Source organism: Hemitrygon akajei, chromosome 32 (assembly GCF_048418815.1).
Source record: "Hemitrygon akajei chromosome 32, sHemAka1.3, whole genome shotgun sequence".
NCBI classification, from domain to species: Eukaryota; Metazoa; Chordata; class Chondrichthyes; order Myliobatiformes; family Dasyatidae; genus Hemitrygon; species Hemitrygon akajei.
This window is the reverse complement of record NC_133155.1, coordinates 4,647,891-4,667,531: the sequence shown is the minus strand read 5'-3', so window position 1 is coordinate 4,667,531 and position 19,641 is coordinate 4,647,891. Positions and strand designations below refer to the sequence as shown.

The 19,641-nt window shown below is 44.7% G+C and overlaps 1 long non-coding RNA gene across 3 annotated transcripts in view; it reads right to left on the bottom strand.

Moving 5' to 3' along the window:
• LOC140719743 (uncharacterized) overlaps nucleotides 1–19,641 on the bottom strand; it is a 157,355-nt gene that overhangs the window by 8,063 nt on the left and 129,651 nt on the right. The window contains exon 4 of one of the 3 annotated variants that reach the window (XR_012096993.1): nucleotides 15,451–15,841. This is a non-coding gene — a long non-coding RNA (uncharacterized lncRNA). Of the gene's footprint in view, nucleotides 1–13,856; nucleotides 15,842–19,641 lie in introns of those variants that run through there. The other 2 variants (XR_012096991.1, XR_012096992.1) reach the window with 2 other exon arrangements.

Below are 19,641 nucleotides of genomic sequence, written 5' to 3'. Positions count from 1 at the left end.
AATCCCTGCACTCACATTCTGATTCCCACCCCCCTGCCAAACTAGTTTAAACCCTCCCCACCAGCTCTATCAAACCTGCCCGCCAGGATATTGGTCCCCCTGGGATTCAAGTGCAACCCATCCTTTTTGTATAGGTCACACCCGCCCCAAAAGAGGTCCCAGTGATCCAGAAATCTGAATCCCTGCCCCCTGCTCCAATCCCTCAGCCACACATTTATCCTCCATCTCATTCTATTCCTATTCTCACTGTCGCATGGCACAGGCGGTAATCCCGCGATTACTACCTTTGAGGTCCTGCTTTTCAACTTCCTTTCTAACTCCCTGTAGTCTTCTTTCAGGACCTCTTCCCTTTCCCTACCTATGTCATTGGTACCAATATGTACCACATCCTCTGGCTGTTCTCCCTCCCACCGCAGGATATCTTGGACGCGATCAGAAACATCCCGGACCCTGGCACCTGGGAGGCAAACTACCATCCGAGTTTCTTTCCTGCATCCATAGAATCGCCTGTCTGACCCCCTGACTATAGAGTCCCCTATCACTACTGCCTTCCTCGTCCTTTCCCTATCCTTCTGAGCCACAGGGCCAGACTCTGTGCCAGAGGCACGGCCACTGTCGCTTCCCCCAGGTAGGCTGTCCCCCCCCCAACAGTACTCAAACAGAAGTACTTATTGTCAAGGGGTACAGCCACAGGGGTACTCTCTAGTACCTGACTCTTCCCCTTCCCTCTCCTGACTGTAACCCATTTCTCTGTCCCCCGTGGCCCCAGAGTGACCACCTGTCTGTAACTCCTCTCTATCACCTCCTCACTCTCCCTGACCAGACGAAGGTCATCGAGCTGCAGCTCCAGTTCCCTAACACGGTCCCTTAGGAGTTACATCTCGATGCATCGGGTGCAAATGTAGCTGTCCGGGATGCCGGGAGACTCCAGGACCTCCCACATCTGACACCGACCGTAGAAAACTGGCCTCACGTACATACTACCTCATTTTGCAATCAACAACTGCCTTACCTCGTCCCGTTACCACCGAAGCCCGTGGAGCCAAAGCCTTTTCACTCCGCTGCCTCTCACTCCGCTGCCCACTGGATATGGCTGCCTTCTTTTTAAACTGTTTCCACTCAATTGGCTGACATCACGCGCCTGCGCAGTCTGGCCTCTCTCTTCTCCCGAGAACTCAAAATGTCTTCCCGCTGGAAATCGTTAGGTGCTCTCCCGCTGCCTTCTTGTTCCGAATCAAAAAAATGTTCTTAATCATGGGAAGTTCACAACTACAGATGCACTGGGCTGTCCGCACCACTCTCTAAAGAGTCCTGCGATTAAGGAAGGTACAGTTCCCATACCAGAAAGTGATGTAGCCAGTCAGGATGCTCTCAATTGTGACCCTGTAGAAAGTTGTTAGGATTTGGGGGCCCATACCAAACTTCCTCAACTGTCTGAGGTGAAAGAGGTGCTGTTGTGCTTTTTTCACCATACAGCTGGTGTGTACAGATCATGTGAGGTCCTCGGTGATGCTGACAACAAGGAACGTAAAGCTGTTCACCCTCTCAACCCCAGATCCATTGATGTCCATAGGGGTTAGCCTGTCTCTATTCCTCCTGTAATCCACAATCAGCTCCTTTGTTTTTGCAACGTTGAGAGAGAGGTTGTTTTCTTGACACCACTGTGTCAGAGAGATGACTTCTTCCCTGTAGGCCACCTCGTTATTGTTTGAGATTAGGCCAATCATTGTAGTGTCATTGGCAGATTTTATTAACAGATTGGAGCTGTTGGTGGCGACACTGTCATGGGTATACAGAGAGTAAAGGAGGGGGCCTAGGACACAGCCCTGAGGGGCACTTGTGTTGAGGGTCAGAGAGGCAGAAGTTAGGGAACCCACTCTTACCACCTGTCAGTGATCTGACAGGAAGTCCAGGATCCAGCTGCACATGGCAGGGTCAAGGCCGAGGTCTGTGAGCTTCTTGTCGAGCCTGGATGGAATTTTGGTGTTGAATGCTGAACTGTAGTCCAAGAACAGCATTCTCACATAAACATCCTTCTCTCCAGGTGTGTAAGGACAGTGTGTAGAGCTGTGGTTATTGCATCATCTGTCAATCGGTTGTGCCGGTAGGTGAATTGTAGGGGATCCAGCTTGGGTGGCAGCATGCTGCAGATGTAGTCCTTGACCAGCCTCTCAAAGCATTTGCTTACTATTGAGGTGAGTGCAACAGGATGCCAGTCGTTCAGGCATGTTACCTTGGTCTTTTTTGGTACAGGGACAATGGTGGATAATTTGAAGCAGGAGGGCACTCTACACTGGGAGAGGGAGAGATTAAAAATATCAGTAACCACACCTGCCAGTTGTGCTGCACACATCCTGAGTACTCGCCCTGGGACACCGTCCGGTCCCACAGCCTTGCGACTGTCCACTCGTTGGAAACATCTGCGTACCTCAGCCTCAGAGATGACCAGGCTGCAGGCTGTAGCGGTGGCTTTCCTCGGAGGCTCAGAGTCAGCGACATCGAACCGAGAGTAAAAGCGATTGAGCTCATCTGGGAGAGAGGCCATGATGTTGGCAGCACCACAACGTTTGGCTTTGAAGTCTGCGACGGTATGCAGCCCTCGCCACAAGTCACGTGTGCTGTTCCTTCTGAATTTTCACTCAATCTTGTCCTTCTATTGTTGTTAGCAGCCTTGAGAGCTTTGCACAGATCGTAGCTGCTTTTCTTGAGCTCTCGCTGATTGCCGGCAGCGTAAGCTCTGTGTCACATGGTAAGTACTGCTCGAACGGAACTTTCAATCCAGGGTTTCTGGTTCAAGAAGACCCTGACCGACTTCTGGGGGACAGCATCATCGATGCACTTCCGGATGAAGCACGTGACTCCATCCGTGAACTCGGAGACATCCTCATCCCGGAAGACATTTCAGCTGACGTCATCGAAGCATGGAGCAGCACGGAGGCTGATTGGTTGGACCGACAGTGGACGCTTTTCACTATGGCCGCCTCTTGTTTCAGCTTCTTCCTGCATGTCGGCAAAAGCAGGATCAAAGATTTATCTGATTTTCCAAACGCTGGGCAAGGGAAAGCTCTGTAAGCATTGCAGAAGCGAGTGTAGCAATGGTCAAGTGTGTTCTCTCCACAAGTACTCACCAGGATGTGCTGACAAAACTTCAGAGAAACTTTCGTCAGCGACGCTCGATTAAAGTCACTGGAGACGATGAAGGCAGCCTCCGGGTGTGCAGTCTCCAGATTGTCGATGGTCTCATACAGTTCCTTGGGAGCCAGGTCAGTATCAGCCTACAGCGGAATGTACACCACCGTGATGATAACAGCCGTGAACTCCCTCGGCAGCCGGTAGGGTCTGCACAGCAGCACCAGGTAATCCAGGTCTGGGGAACAAAAGGATTTGAGAGCATGCACCTTCTGGGGGTTGCACCAAACATTGATGACCATGAAGCATACCCCATGAAGTGAGGCTTACTTCACTTCGTAAACCTCTGTCCCTCATTTATCCTCTCTCCCCTACTTTATTACTTGCTCACTGCCCACTTCGCCACTGGTGTTTCGAGCAGCAATGAGGGGCCTCCGCCTCTGTCTGTTCACTACCATCGCACACAGGTATAGAAGGATTCTTCATTACTGTTTCCACAAGAATTATTTTTTTGACCAGTTAGTCCTGTGCTGAATCCCCAAACTTGGAGCACCAGCGGACCACTCCTAGTCTGGCCTCTGCCCTTTGAGCTGTTTGACACGGGTGACTCTGCCAAGGGCCAACGCTCAAGGCCCTGACTGCAGCCAACATAGCTCTCTGGGTCATTAAGGTACACAAGCTTCCAAACCTTACGATGAGGTTGTTCTTCCCTATTTTAAGGCTCTTCTTAGATCTCCTGCCCTATTAATCCCTTAAGTGGTGTTAGTTTTTGACTAACGATGGTATTGTAAGCCAACATGAGGCAGTTTATTGCCAAAGGTGGTATAGCAATACAGGTTGTTATTGTACATGTCAGTCAGATCTCTCATTATTCAATTATTCATGTCTGACTCATGGCGGTGAGAACCTACTGGGTGACACATAGGTAAAAGAGACATGCCAACACCTGACTCATGGCGGTGAGAACCCACTGGGTGATACATAGGCAGACAGTTTCATTGGGTGATATATGGGCAAATTGGAAGTGTCTGATCTGGTTTCCACTCGGTGAATACACCTATCTAGCAGGATGCCCAGGACGAGAAACAGAAAGCTGAGCAGATTGCTTGCCCTTTGGCCCAGGAGTCAGCAGATGATTTGCAACCTTTCCACACAGCTTTATTTGATTTTTCAGCAGTGCACTAAAGCACATTATAAAACTGTAAGACAAAGGAGCAGACAGGAGAAAATCTGCAGATGCTGGAAATCCAAGCAACACACACAAAAGGCTGCAGGAACTCAGCAGGCCAGGCAGCAACTATGGAAAAAAATACAGTCGACGTTTTGGACCGAGACCCTTTGGCAGGACATGGGAACAAAATTAAGCCCACTGCATGTGCTCCACCATTTATTATCCCCCTTAGCACCATTCTCCTGCCTGCTCTGTGTAACCTTTGTCACCCTTACTATCAACCTATCAAACTCCACCTTAAATATACCCAATGACCTGGCCTCAACATCCACCTCTGGCAATGAATTCCACAGATTCACCACCCTCTGGCTAACGAAATTCCTCCTCATCTCTGTTGTAAAGGGGAGTCCTTCTATTCTGAGGATGGGCCCACTGGTTCTAGACTCCTGCAATATAGGAAACATTTTGGCCATGTCCAATCAACCGTTCAATATTCAATAGGTTTCAATGAGATTCCTCTCCCCTCCTTTTCTTCGAAACTCCAGCGAGTAGAGCCATGAAACACTCCTCATACATTAACACTTTCCTTCCTCAGTTCATTTTCACCACAGCGTCCGACTGGCAACTGAACATCGATCTTAGCAAGCAATTAAAGTTCACTGACTTCATCGCATCTTCATCCCTGAGGCCTGACATGGTCCTTCTGGCAGAAACATCGAAGCAGGTGGCCAGGGTAGGACCGACAGTTCCTTGGGAAGCATTTGACTAGATACCAGGAGCTGAGACAAGGGTGACGGCACGATGTGAGCCAATAGAGGTGAGGTGTAGATCTTGCGTTGGCTCCTCACTCTGCAGAGCATACTCTCTCCTTGGTATTATGGGGTCTGCAAAGAAAAGACCCAGCAGGACCATCACAGAGTCTGCTGTGCGAGCCTCCAGACGGTTATCGATCAATAGGTGTGACCCATGGACCAACGCTGCTGGGACACAAGCCAGGACATGATCAAACCAGGCTTGGGTCCCCTGGGCGACGGTGTCTGATGTTGAAAGACCCGAGGATCCCGATGACCCCAGGTCACATCACTGATGGTCCTGGTGCATCCTTGGATGTATCTCAGCCTCAAGGGCCCTCTCCAATGCCAACACATCCTTTCTCAGATAAGGGGCCCAAAACTTCTCACGATACTCCAAGTGTGGTTCCTCAGCAGGGATGAGTCATTGTGAAGAGCAGTGGCCATTATCATCCTTACTGACCAAGATCTGCCAACAGAATTGTTCACGGCTTGTGTGAAAAAAAAGAAATGATCTGCCTGTCTGAGGAACACACTGAACCATCTGGGGATGCCAGAACAAACCATTTTGAGCAATGAAGCTGCTGTTAAAACATTGAAGTGAAAACAAAATTAACCACAGCAAATAAAAATGTGAAGCAACATTTTAATCCAGTGCTTTGGATGAGAAATCAATCAACATAAAGAAAACACATTCAATTTAATAACAGTTTTACATCCGCCTGAACACACAAAGTGCTTCACAACTAATTGTCAGACGTAAATCAGAGAAACACAGAAGCAAGACCTTGCAAACAGTTACGTTGACTTTCAGCTAAAGTCTTTTTGCTTTCGTTGTTCTGCAGTTGGTGAATTACAAAAGCCTGCGACAGATGCACAAGGTCGTGTGTGGGCAGATTAGGACTGATTGTTGGGGCAAACTCAAGAAACACAGGGTCATCGGTTCTGCTACTGCCTCACACACCTCACACCACTTTGATGATTTTCTTCAAGTGATGGCCGGGCATGCTCTGCAAAAAATCTTATGTTAGAGCATGGAAAATGGAACAATACAGCACAGGAACAGGCCCTTCAGCCCACAATGACTGTACCGAGCATGATGCCAAACTAAACTCCCTCTGCATGTATGAGATAGATATCCTGCCGTTCTCTGTACACACGTGCCTATCTATAAGCCTCTTGAATGAAGCTATCATAACTGCTTCCACTATCTCATGGCAATACCATCAGGACCACCAAAGAGCAAATTGCTCATTAAAATGCTAATTAATCAAAGGATGGCAAGGGGAGAATTTCTCCAAAATTAATTTTTTTCATATAGGCCCTTCCAGCCCTTCGAGCCGCACCGCTATCCTCTTCACAGGATAATTTACAGTGACCAATTAACCTATCAGCCAGTACGACTTTGGATTGTGGGCGGAAAACAGACCCTCCAGAGAAAATCCACACATTCCACAGGGGGACATACAAATTCCTTGTGAATGACATCAGAACTGAACGCCAAACTCCAATGCCCCGAGCTGTAATAGTGTTACACTAATCACTAAACTGTGAATTGCAGTAAGTGTGTGTATATATATACATTTGTTATTTTTCTCTATTATTATCTATTACAAAGTACTGCTGCCACAAAGACAACAAACTTGACAGCATATGCTGGTGATATTAACCCTGATTTTGATTCTGATTCCTCGGGTAGTGAATTCTAAAATTTCATCATTCTCTCAGACCTGCCTTTTATTTTGAACCCACGATTCTCAGTTCCACACATGGTCTTCACAGTTTATTTATTTATTGAGATACAGTGCGAAATAGGTCCTTCCAGCCCTTCTACCTATACTGCCCAGCAACCCCCCAATTTAACCCTAGCCTAATCATGGCACGATATATATTGACCAATTAACCTTCTGGCAGACCGGTGGACCACTCTTAGTCTGGCCTCTACCCTTTGACCTGTTAGGCATGGGTGACTCTGTCAAGAGCCAACGCCTAAAGCCTTAACTCCAGCCATCCTAGCTCTCTGGGTCATTGAGGCACGCAAGCCTCTAAACCATGACAAGGTTGTGGTCCCCTTGGAGGCAACGGTGGGATGATCAGACCTAATTTCATGCTCCTCCCTCTGAAGTGCAATTAGTTGTATTATAAAGAGTCATAACAGCTATATAAGTCTATGGAGCTGAAGTGCAAACACACTTTTCAAGCCTCCTCTGATAATTTTCCAATTGGTCTCCCAATGTTGCGGTTTTGAGCAGTAACAGTTGGATTTACAGGGAAAAGGGCAAGTTGTACATGGGCTCACTCACCTTTGCAACCTTTTTTTGGTTGCTTCCCTCATACTTGTATTAGACGAATAGAATTAAACTTGCACTCGGAGTATGTTCTGACTGATTGTTTGATCCAGTTTACTTCTGTGTCTCAATATCCAGGTGTAGTAGGGCAGAGGTACAACATAGACCATGCAGCTAAAGATATAAACAGCAAAATGTCAGAATTACTTAAGAGGGAGGTTTTACTATAGAGTTCTTACTGAACTGGGAACCTATAGTTAGCGTGATGCTAATACAGTTTGGGGCATTGGACTTTGGAGTTCAATTTCTACATCACCTGTAAGGAGTTTGCACATCCTCCCCTGGGAATATGTGGGTTTTCTCTAGGTCCTCTGGTTAACTACCACATTCCAAAGTTCGAAGAATTAATGCATATTCTAGAGTTTGGGTATATAGTAAATATTAACTTGAGCAACTGATCTTTAGACATGAATGTGGTTTAAATTTAAATTGCAGCCCTGGACAATAGTTCCCTGTGCTGTGGACACCAGCTAATTGAAAACCAAACAGCTGATTAACATTCATTTTGGGTGTCTGGAGTGTGGATGCGAAGAAGGAGGTGTGAAATTATATGTAATTCAAAGGAAGCATTGCAGATGCATTGTCACTATAGAATAGTCCTGCTGTTACCTTTGATCTTTAGCATATAAAATGTCATGTAATTTTGGGTTGAAGAGGCCTCTTCCTCTAAGAGTGTCTCATTTTGTTAAATAAAATGCTTCTGTAACATTAGCTTCAGCATCTCTCTGGTGACTTTTTCACACTGCAACAGAAGGTTAATTGGTCAATATATATCGTTAGGCATGATTAGGCTAGGGTTAAATTGGGGGGTTGCTGGGCAGTACAGATAGAAGGGCTGGAAGGACCTATTTTGTGCTGTATCTCAATAAATAAATAAGCAATAAATAAACTGTGAGGGATTCTACAACCCTGACTGGTAAAAAAAAACTTCTGTTACAGGAACAGTGATGAAGAATCCTTCTACATCTGAGTGCGACGGTATTCCTGAGTCTCCGCCCAGGATTTGCATGACTGACAGTAGTGAAAACCGAGAGGAAGCTACTGACACAACGAAAGAGGCCCTGAACACCGCCAGAGATGGAGGATTTACATTGGTGTCCTAAACACCAGCCGTGTAACAGGCAGTAAGTACTGTAATCCAAGTCAGAATGGGGCATAGCGGAAAGGAGCTCAGACATGTTAGCATCCTCTTTCTATTGTTATCCTTGTCCTTTCAGGTGCCAGGAAATCTGAGCAACACACATAAAGTGCTGGAGGAACTCAGCAGGCCAGGCAGCATCTAGGAAAAGAGATATTTCAGGCCAAAACCCTTCGGCAGTCAGAAATGTTGACTGTACTCTTTTCCTTGATACTGCCTGGCCTGCTAAGTTCCTCCAGCATTTTGTGCAGAGTTTTTTAGAGCCATTACCTCACAGCTGTTGAAATCAATCCTCCGACTATTGAAGGCCAAGACACCACATGCCTTCTTAAACTTGAATGGAAACTCTGAGCGATGTATAGATGTGAACAACAAGATCCCTTTGTTCCTTTGCACTGCTACTAATCCTGTCATTAATCCTTCAAGTCTGACCTTCCAAGGTGTATCACTTCAAATTTTTCAGGATTGAACTCTATCTGCCACTTCTCAACCCAGCTCTGCATGCTATCAGTGGCCCATTCTAACTAATAACAACTTCTACACCATCTATAATATCAGCAAACTTCATGTCATCTGAAAACTTACCCAAGTATCCCATTATAAGAACTTGTTATGCCCATATTGGCCATGCTCCAATATTGACATCAATAGAACTTTATTGGCTGTAAAGGAGGTAAAGAGGTTAAGAAGGATGTTACATGAATGCAAAGACTTTCTCTTCTGGAAAATTTAATTGTGCTTTGACAATCAACAAATTTGTCTTGACTTAATCAGCATCACAAAGCCTTTCTCAAAAAGCATTTTAAGAAATATGAATTTAGTAAAGTTCCAAAATTTTAAACATGGATATTATTTATACATTGAGTGGGACAAAATGAAGATTATTGAGAAGTAATTATTTTAGGTACATACAGTTAAACAGCCATAATCTATTTTTGAACTAGTTACACAGCTGCTGCCACAATAACTATCATTATGGATGATAGCAGAATATGTAAAGAAGAGAGCAACACACTCAGGGAATGTTGGAGGGACTCAGTAGGCCAGGCAGCGTTTATTGAAAAAAGTAAATAGTCGACATTCCTGGTCGAGGCCCTTCATCAGTACTCTTCATCAGTTTTGATGAAGGGTTTTGGACCGAAATGTCAACCACTTACTCTTTTCCATTGATGCTGCCTGGCCTGCTGAGTTCCTCCAGCATTTTGTGTGTATTGCTTGATTTCCAGGATGTGCAGACTTTCTTGTCTTTGTAAAGAGAAATGGTCTGAGGTCATCTGCTGATGTCTTAAAGGGATGTCAATATTCTGGCAATAATGCTCTACAAACTTTATGGAGGTAATGAGTAGGGGAGAGGGATTTTATTCCCCATCCTTGCTCACATTTCTTGAACTGCTGTAGTTTACTCCCACGACACCCTTTGACAGAGAATTGCTGGATTTTACCCAATGACAATAAAGACACAACAACATAAATTTCCACCTTTCAATTTCCACATCCAAGTCATTTACAGAATAAAATTCAAAAAGAGCAGGGGTCCCAGAACAGATCACCACAGAACACCACTGGTCGCCGACCTCTAGGCAGAATATGGCTCATCTATAACCACCCTCTGCCTTCTGTGGGTAGAATCCTGAATTAGCAAGTTTCCCTATATCCCATGACTCATGACTTTCTGAACAAGCCTACCATGGAAAATATTGTCAGATGCTTTACAGAAATCTATATACACTGTATCCACGCCTCTACCTTCATCAATTTGTTTTGTCACTTCCTCAAAGAACTCAAAAAGGCTTGTGAAGCACAACCTGCCCTTCAGAAAGCCATTCCAATTATCCTTAATCAGACTAAGCTTCTGCAAATGCTCATGTATCCTCCCCAATAGTTTGACCATGACTGATGTAAGACTCACTGGCCTCAAACTCCTGGAATTATCGAAGGAATAACATTTGCTACCTTCTAGTCTTTGGGCACTACTCCTGTGGCTAATGGGACTTCAAAGGTCATAGCCAAAGGTGAAGCAATCCATTCTGTCACTTCCTATAATATATCCCATCCAGCACCAAGGACTTTTCTATCAATATTTTTTATATGAAGGCACATCCTTTTTCTTAACATCAATATGTTCCAGCACATTAGCCTGTTTTATACTGTCCTTCTATGCTGTTATTTCTAGGTGAGTAGTTCATTAATTGAGTAGCTTAACAATAATGCTACCAAGTTTCTGAAGGGTAGAATGAGGAAGTCTAAAATACTTTGGAATAGTGAAGTCCAGAGACAACCAAACGGGTGAGCAATTCAAAGGCAAATGAGCTGAGCTGGCACAGAATTGGGTGACATTTCGGAAATGGGAGTAAGCAGTCAAAATAAGATCTTCTCAACTATGATCGAAACACACAACAGGACAGGAAAATTGACACCAAAGCTGGAAACAATCCGAGTCTTGATGAAGGGTCTCAGCACAAAATGGTGTCTGTTTATTCATGTCCGTAGAGACTGCCTGACCTGCCGAGTCCCTCCGGCATTTTGTGTGTGTTGTTTTGGTTCTCCAGCATCTGCAGAAATCTCTTGTATCTCTGATTCAGTCTCAGATATTGACCAGCAAGAAAGAGGCATCTAATGTCAAGGGGTAAGGAATTGACAGTTATAACCAAAAACAATAACTTTGATTTTCTTTATATTGGAGAAAATTTCTGTTCATTCCATGAAGCAGATCAGACAAGCAGTCTGCCAAACTAAAAATACTGACATTGTCAACTGGTAGGTAGACTTGGTATTTCAAAGATTTGGAAGCTGATGTTCTATTTAACGATTGTGTTACCACAGAACAACATTTTGACTTAGATAATGGTGCAGTAATGATAAGAGAAGTCTTTGTGGCCATTTATCAAGTTATGATTGGACAGATCAGAATGGAATTAGGTGACTGGAACCAGGACAAGGGTGGAGAAGTACTGGAGAACAAATAGAGTGACCAACCATCTGAAAATCCTGATGAAGGGTCTCGGCCTGAAATTCAACTGTTTATTCATTTTACAGCTGCAGCCTGACCTGCTGAGTTCCTGCAGCAAATTGTGTGTGCATTGTTCATCTTGAAGACAGCAGTTCAGGACAACATCCCCTCTAATTTTTTTTTTAACAGCTGCACAGACCAATCGTCACTCTGGACAGGAAATTTTACATGGCCTGAAAACTGTGCGGCATTTTAATTGCTTTTTTTTTGGCAACATGCATATTATGAATATTGGGAAGGAAAATCGGAAAATCAGATACTTTTATTTGGTAATTGAAGGGTATAATGAAATACAGAACAACAAAGAAAATCTTCCGTGTTTTGTGAACTTTTTCTAGCTGCATCCAATTCCCGCTGTGCGGCAACAAAGGCTACGTGCACGGCAGCATTTCCGTTACTGCGCGGACAGGCACCCATTCAGTTTAGAAGGAACAGTGGTTCAATTTGACTACTGGAGGACAGATCAACAAAAGAGACTGAGAAACTGAAGTATTCTAGCAGGAACGTAAGCCTGATTAAAAATGGATTCAGACATTGGAGAGGAAGAGAAAGCTGGGGATGGAACAGTAGGAGTTCCAGGAGAATTGGAATCAGAATCAGGTTTAATATCACCGGCATGTATCATGAAATTTGTTGATATGCAGCAGCAGTACATTGCAATACATAATAGAAACTATAAATTTCAGTAAGAGTGTGTGTGTGTGTGTGTGTGTGTGTGTGTGTGTGTGTGTGTGTGTGTGTGTGTGTGTGTGTGTGTGTGTGTGTGTGTGTGTGTGTGTGTGTGTGTGTGTGTGCGCGCGCGTGCACACGCCCTTAACTCCCGGTGGAGTCGTCGGGGCGCCGTCATGACAAGCTTTTTGCACCAATCTTTTTGGTGATTGCTCATCTCGGGCATCTGAAACCTCACGGAGCCCATCCCTCGCCAGGTTTCTTTTTACAAGGTCGAGTTGCTAGCTCGACACTCAACCCAGGCACAGATGCAGAGCGTGCAAGGGAGATGGCCAGATTCGTGCAAAAAGAGATTTTAAAAAGTAGTGAGGCAGTGTTTATGGGTTCAATCCTCACTCACAAATTGGTTGGCAGAGGAGAAGAAGCTATTCCTGAATCATACAATGTGTGTCTTCAGGCTCCTGTACCTCCTCCCTGATGGCAGAGGGGAAGAATCTGTTCCTGAATCATTGAGTGTGTGTCTTCAGGCTCCTGTACCCCCTCCCTGATGGTAGAGGGGAAGAAGCTGTTCCTGAATCATACAATGTGTGTCTTCAGGCTCCTGTACCTCCTCCCTGATGGCAGAGGGGAAGAATCTGTTCCTGAATCATTGAGTGTGTGTCTTCAGTCTCCTGTACCTCCTCCCTGATGGTAGAGGGGAAGAAGCTGTTCCTGAATCGCTGAGTGTGTGTCTTCAGGCTCCTGTACCTCCTCCCTGATGGCAGAGGGGAAAAATCTGTTCCTGAATCGTTGAGTGTGTGTCTTCAGGCTCCTGTACCCCCTCCCTGATGGTAGAGGGGAAGAAGCTATTCCTGAATCATAGAGTGTGTGTCTTCAGGCTCCTGTACCTCCTCCCTGATGGTAGAGGGGAAGAAGCTATTCCTGAATCATAGAGTGTGTGTCTTCAGGCTCCTGTACCCCCTCCCTAATGGCAGAGGGGAAGAAGCTGTCCCTGAATCGCTGAGTGTGTGTCTTCAGGCTCCTGTACTTCCTTCCTCAATGAGAAGAGGGCATGTCCTGACTGATAGGGGTCCTTAATGATAGATGCCCCCTTTTTAAGGCATCACTCCTTGAAGATGCTCTGGATGCTGGGGAGACTAGTGCCCATGATGGAGCTGACTGAGTTCATAACTTTTTGCAGCTTATTTCAATCCTGTGCAGTGGGCTCACCATTCCCCCCCCCCCCAAGCTCCTGCATACCCGATATATCAAATCTTATCAAACTCCTAATGATGCAATAGTGCTACCTACTAAAAGTAAGAAAGTAGCATCTGTCATGAGGGACCCTCACTACCCAGGCCATGCCCTCTTCTCACTGCCGCAATCACGAGGAAGGTACGGGAGCCTCAGGACCCACATCACCAGGCTCGTACAATTATTAACCATCAACAATCAGGCTCTTCAACCAAAGGGGATAACTTCACTCGCCCCATCATTAAATATTCCCACAATCTATGGACTCACTTTCAAGGACTCTTCATCTCATGCTCTGAATATTTTTTGCTTGTTTATTTATCATTGTTATTTCTTTCTTTTGTATTTGTAGTTTGTTGTTCTTTGCACTCTGGTTGAACACCCAGATTGGTGTAGTCTTTCATTGATTCTAATATAGTTATTATTCCATGGATTTATTGAGTACCCCTGTAAGAAAATGAATCTCAAGGTTGTCTATGGTGACGTATATATATTTAGATAATAAATGTACTTAGAATTTTTAACTTTACTATGCTTAGCTGAATGGCAGCTAATATCAGCTGGCAATTTATTAAGAAGTCATTCCTCTCCACTGCCTCATCCCATGAGACTTGGTAATAGCACAAAACATCCCGCCTGAAACTTTCTCCTCCTGTGAGGGAGGCTTAGAAACAAGGAGTTCAAGAAAATATGAATCCTGTTTTATTGTGGAGAAGGAATTTTAGATTGAGATTCAAGACCCAAATACCTCATAGTTGCATATCTGCCGTCTCTGATATTCTAAAATAAAATGGGTCACCAATAAGAGCAGAGAGATGTGCCCTAAGTACACATATGCAATACTCAGTCATGTAACTTTTAAGGCCTGTTTAGGGCGGACAGGCTGATTTAACATAGAAGTAAGTTGGATAAGGCCACAAATCAAAAGAATGACAGTTACGCCCTCTTTTCACAGCCTTCAATCAGGATCACAGCAACTCCACGTACTTTGTCCTCTCGCATCACTCATGTACTTTGTTCAATTCCTTTTGCATGTGCACCTGCCTTGTGAACCTTTATGGACCCAGGCAAAATGGCCGTCTGCCAAAGAAGGGACTGCAGTGAAAAACATCTGTCTCCGTGAAAGGTCGTTGCATTCTGATTCATGCTCCTGAGATTTCAGTACTGACTCACCATTACTGGTGGAGAGGTGTACAGGCAGGACATGCTCCCGTATTCAAATCAAACATTATACCTTGTATCATTTCTTGTATCAGCCTAGTGTAAAAGATCCCAGGCTGCTCGTCCATCATCACTCTGACGAATTGTCTTATTGTTCTTTCATTGTTGTTTGCAAAACGCTTGTTCTGCACAAATTGGAAGCTGCATTCTCTGCATCAGAAGTATATTTCAAATACAGTCACCAGTGAATGTACAAGGTTCATATAGTTAGATTTGGTTCAGCTCAGAAGAAAGCCACTCAATTCAGCATTCCTATACATCTGTAAAAACTGTCTAGCTAATTTCAGTTCAAAGATCAAAGACCAAAGTACATTTATTCTCAAAGAATGCATGCAGTATTCAACCCCGCAATTTGTATTCTCACTATTTCAGTTCAAAGATCAAAGACCAAAGTACATTTATTATCAAAGAATGCATGCTGTATATAACCCCGAGATCTGTATTCCCACAGACAGCCATGAAACAAAGAAGAACTATGGAATCTGTTCAAAGAAAAACAAATCACCCCCGTCCCACGCACGAAAAAAGCAAATTGCACAAATGATAACAAAAAAAACAAAAACACAGAATATAAAATGCATAATCAAAAGGCATAATCAGTTCAGCTCAGTGACTGTTATCTGTAGGCCACCTGATTTGAAAATGCCCAAACTAGCCATAAAAATAGGAGTGACCAGAAAAATGAGAAACACATCATACATAAACTAGAGTTCACAATCCACAAACCACATTAATTAAACCTTGCTCTGGCAGCATCCTCTGTCAGCATCAAGCGAGAACATGATCATTTGAACACAAGGACCTTCCCTCAGGAGGAGAAAGAGACCGTCTCACACAAATTCCTTCCTCCGGCAGCAACCAGCGAGAGGCTAGTAGACGGTACTGACCGCCGCTCGCCCTCCTCAATCACCTTGATGATTTCAATCTTCCTTGGTACTTTAATCAGCGAGGTTGATGGGAGATGTAGTTGGTCATCCGCTCATGTCTTGTCTCCAGGCCTACTGGCTTCCATGCTCACTTTGCTTCCACTTTGCTCACAGCCTCATGGAACCCTGTCAGAGACAGACAGCAAAGCACCAGGTCACGCCACCAGAACGGAAGTAACAGTCTCCAACAGTAGTAGAACTACACCTGAAATAAAAAGAGAAAGGATTTGCACTACAACCCATTTTGAGGACAATGTCTATGGTAGCATTGTTGCAGATGCTATCTTCTTCCTTGATTATTTCTTCTGAGGCCCTGCACATTTTCCACCCTCATGCTGAATTCTTTATTTATGCAAACTTTTTAAATGGTGACACTTTATAATAATTTTTTACTTATCAAGTTTACCTGTTGAAGAAGGTGGCGGAGATATGTCTCTACCAAAGGAGGTGTAAGGCATTCCTTCCCTCCGCTAGCCTGCAGGTCACCCTTGGGCAAGGTGTAGCACCTGCTTAACCTCCCCCCCACCCAATCAGGGTCACATGAAGCCTTGGGCACAGGTGGTGGATGGTCATGTGAGCATCTGGTGCATATCACAAGTCCTGGTTATGCAACCTCTGATGTCAGACAGACAATCTCTGATGAGTATTGATAATGGCTAGAGTTACCAGTCTTGCAAAGACACTGTCCAGAAGAAGGTAAAGGCAAACCAATTTTGGAGAAAAATTTGTCAAAAACAATCATAATCATGAGATCATGATTCCCCACGTTATATGGCATGGCACATAATGATGATGATGACCTGTTGAAGCCAAAGCCAGTGTTGAATGCTCATCACATCTGGCTTCCTTTGAGAAGGTAAGGCACCTTCTTCAACCGTTGCATCCTTTCATCTCTCGGTCATCCCACGATACTGCTAGGACGGGACTAACAGGATTCCCACCCAGCAACAATGAAGAAATGCTGAGATCCTTTCGAGTCAAGAGGGAGACGGAGCGCTATGATAGCGTAGTGGTTCGCGTGACACTATTACAGCTCGGGGTGTCAGAGATCGGAGTTCAATTCTGATGTAATGAGTCTGTACAGGAATGTGTGGGTTTCCTCCAGGTGCTCCAGTTTCCTTCCACTGTCCAAAGATGTACCGGTTAGTTGGTTAATTGGTCATTGTAAATTGTCCCATGATTAGGCTAGGGTTAAAGTCAAGTCAAGTCGCTTTTTATTGTCATTTCGACCATAAACTGCTGGTACAGTACACAGCAAAAACAAAACAACATTACTCCAGGACCATGGTGCTACATGAAACAACACAAAACTACACTAGAGTATGTGAGACAGCTCAAGGCTACACTAGACTACGTAAAACAACATAAAAACTACACTAGACTACAAACCTACACAGGACTACATAAAGTGCACAAAACAGTGCAGGGCAGTACAATAAATAATTAATTAATAATTAATAAACAAGACAATAAGCACAGTAGAGGACAAATTTCAATATTATAATAAATGATGTATTATAGTCTAGTCTCTGGGTATTGAGGAATCTGATGGCTTGGGGGAAGAAACTGTTGCACAGTCTGGTCGTGAAAGCCCGAATGCTTCGGTACCTTTTGTCAGATGGCAGGAGGGTGAAGAGTTTGTATGAGGGGTGCATGGGGTCCTTCACAATACTGTTAACTTTGCAGGTGCAGCGTGTGGTGTAAATGTCTGTAATGGCGGGAAGAGAGACCTGATGATCTCCTCAGCTGACCTCACTATCTGCTGCAGAGTCTTGCGAACTGAGCCGATGTAAGTCCCGAACCAGGCAGTGATGCAGCTGCTCGAGATGCTCTCGATAAATCCTCTGTAGAATGTGGTGAGGATGGGGATAGAAGATGGACTTTTCTCAGCCTTCGCCGAAAGTAGAGACGTTGCTGCGCTTTCTTTGCTATGGAGCTGGTGTTGAGGGACCCGATGAGATTCTCCGCCAGGTGAACACCAAGAAATTTGGTGCTCTTAACGATCTCAACGGAGGAGATTGGAAGTTACTGGGTGGTGGGGCTCAAAGGGCTGGAAAGGTCTATTCTCAATAAATAAGTAATTATTTTGGAGTTTATTTTGTTTTACAGTTTTTACCTTTAGAAGAGAACTGGGCAGCTCTTCCAGATAAAACAGAGTGCAGCATAAGAACAACTCCTTCAGTCCAGAATCTTGTGCCAAAGTTCAAGTTGAAGATCAAGTTAAAGATCAAGTTTAGTATCAGCTGACTGTACATACGTACAAACAAAACACCGTTCCTCCAGATTGCAGCTCACCCACAAAACATATATCACACACTGTACATAACCAAAATATTATACTATAAATAAGTAAACAAAACATATTTCAAATGTATGTAGTCAAGTGTAACATGGGTAAACAGTAAACAGCTCGGTATCCTAGTGATAAGACCGTGGTGGTGGAGGGTGCTCATTAGTCTCACAGTCTGAGGGAAGAAGCTGTTACACAGTTTGTCTGTCCTAGTCCTGATGCTCCTGTATCTCCTGCCTGATGGTAGGGGGTCAAAGAGATTGTGGGATGGGTTGTAGGGATCCTCAACAATGCTTTGTTGCAATGCTCCCAGTAAATGTCACAAATGGGACTAAAGGAGACCCTGATGACCTTCTCAGTGGTTTTTACTGTCCTCTGAAGGGTCTTGTGGTCCGATGCCTTGCAGCCTCCAAACCACACAATGATGCAGCCAGACAGGACACTCTCGATGGTGCTCCTGTAGAAAGCTGTTAGGATGGGGACGGGGAGCCTTGTATGCCTCAGTCTCCTCAGAAAATGTATATGCTGCTATGCCTTCTTGACTAGTCAGGAGATGCTATGGGTCCATTACGTGCACACCAGGGGCCTTTGCTGTGTTCATTCTCTCTACGACAGAGCCATTATTGTGCAATGGAGAGTGGGCGACCTCTGCCATCCTGAAGTCCTCAATCATCTCTTCTGCCCTTTCCACATTAAAACTCACACCATTTGACAAGGCTGTCTGCCACATCTCTGTCTGTCGAGTCATCTCTGGTGCTGATGAGGCCAAACTACTGCAGCATCATCAGCAAACTTGGTGATGCAGTTTGAGCTGAATCTGGCCGTGCACTTGTGAGTCAGCAGTGTAAAAGCAGTGGGCTGAGAACATAACAGCAGACTGATTAAACTGATTAAATTAGTAATCGAATTGCCAAATGAACTAATTCCATCTGCCTACACAATGTTCATATGCTTCCATTTCCAGCACATTCACGTGCCACTCAAAAAGCCTTTTGAACACCACTACAGTATTTGCCTCATCATGTCTCCAGGCATCCACTACTCGCTGTGTAAAAATCCTGCTAAGAACATTTCCTTTGAACTTACCCCCTCTCATCTTAAATATATGCCCTCTAGTATTAGACATTTCAACCCTGAATAACTGTCTACCTACGCCCCTCATAATCTTATAAACATTTTGATGAGAAGAGCTACCCTACCACTACTTTGCCTCAAGCCAAGGTGATAATTCTAATTCATCAGGAAAGTGACACCCTTGTTTGCAAGGCCCAAGCACAAAGGGAGATTCTTCAGAATGGTCCTCCGGGTCAACTGTTCATCGCAACTTCTGTCCAGTCCCAGGGACTCCAATGGGGACACTCATCGAGAACGACTGTTCACCCAGTGACCCTCGAGTTTATCAAGAGGAGGCATTGATGGTCTGGAATGACAAAGGAGGTTTGGCAGTAAGTTCAGGCATGCACCCGGAACAAGGATACCTGTACATGACCTCAAGGGCTCCTCTATCTGTTCTGGACAGACCATGGGCACACATCTCCATGGATTTTGTCACGGGCCTTTTGCCATCCAAGGGAAAGACTGTCATCATGGTAATCGTCCATCAGTTTTTGAAAGCCTGCAAGTTGATTGGCTTGGAGAAGTACCATCCACAGTGGAGATGGCCAAAATTGTCCTGGATTAGGTCTTCAAGATCCATGAATTCCCAGTGGACATTG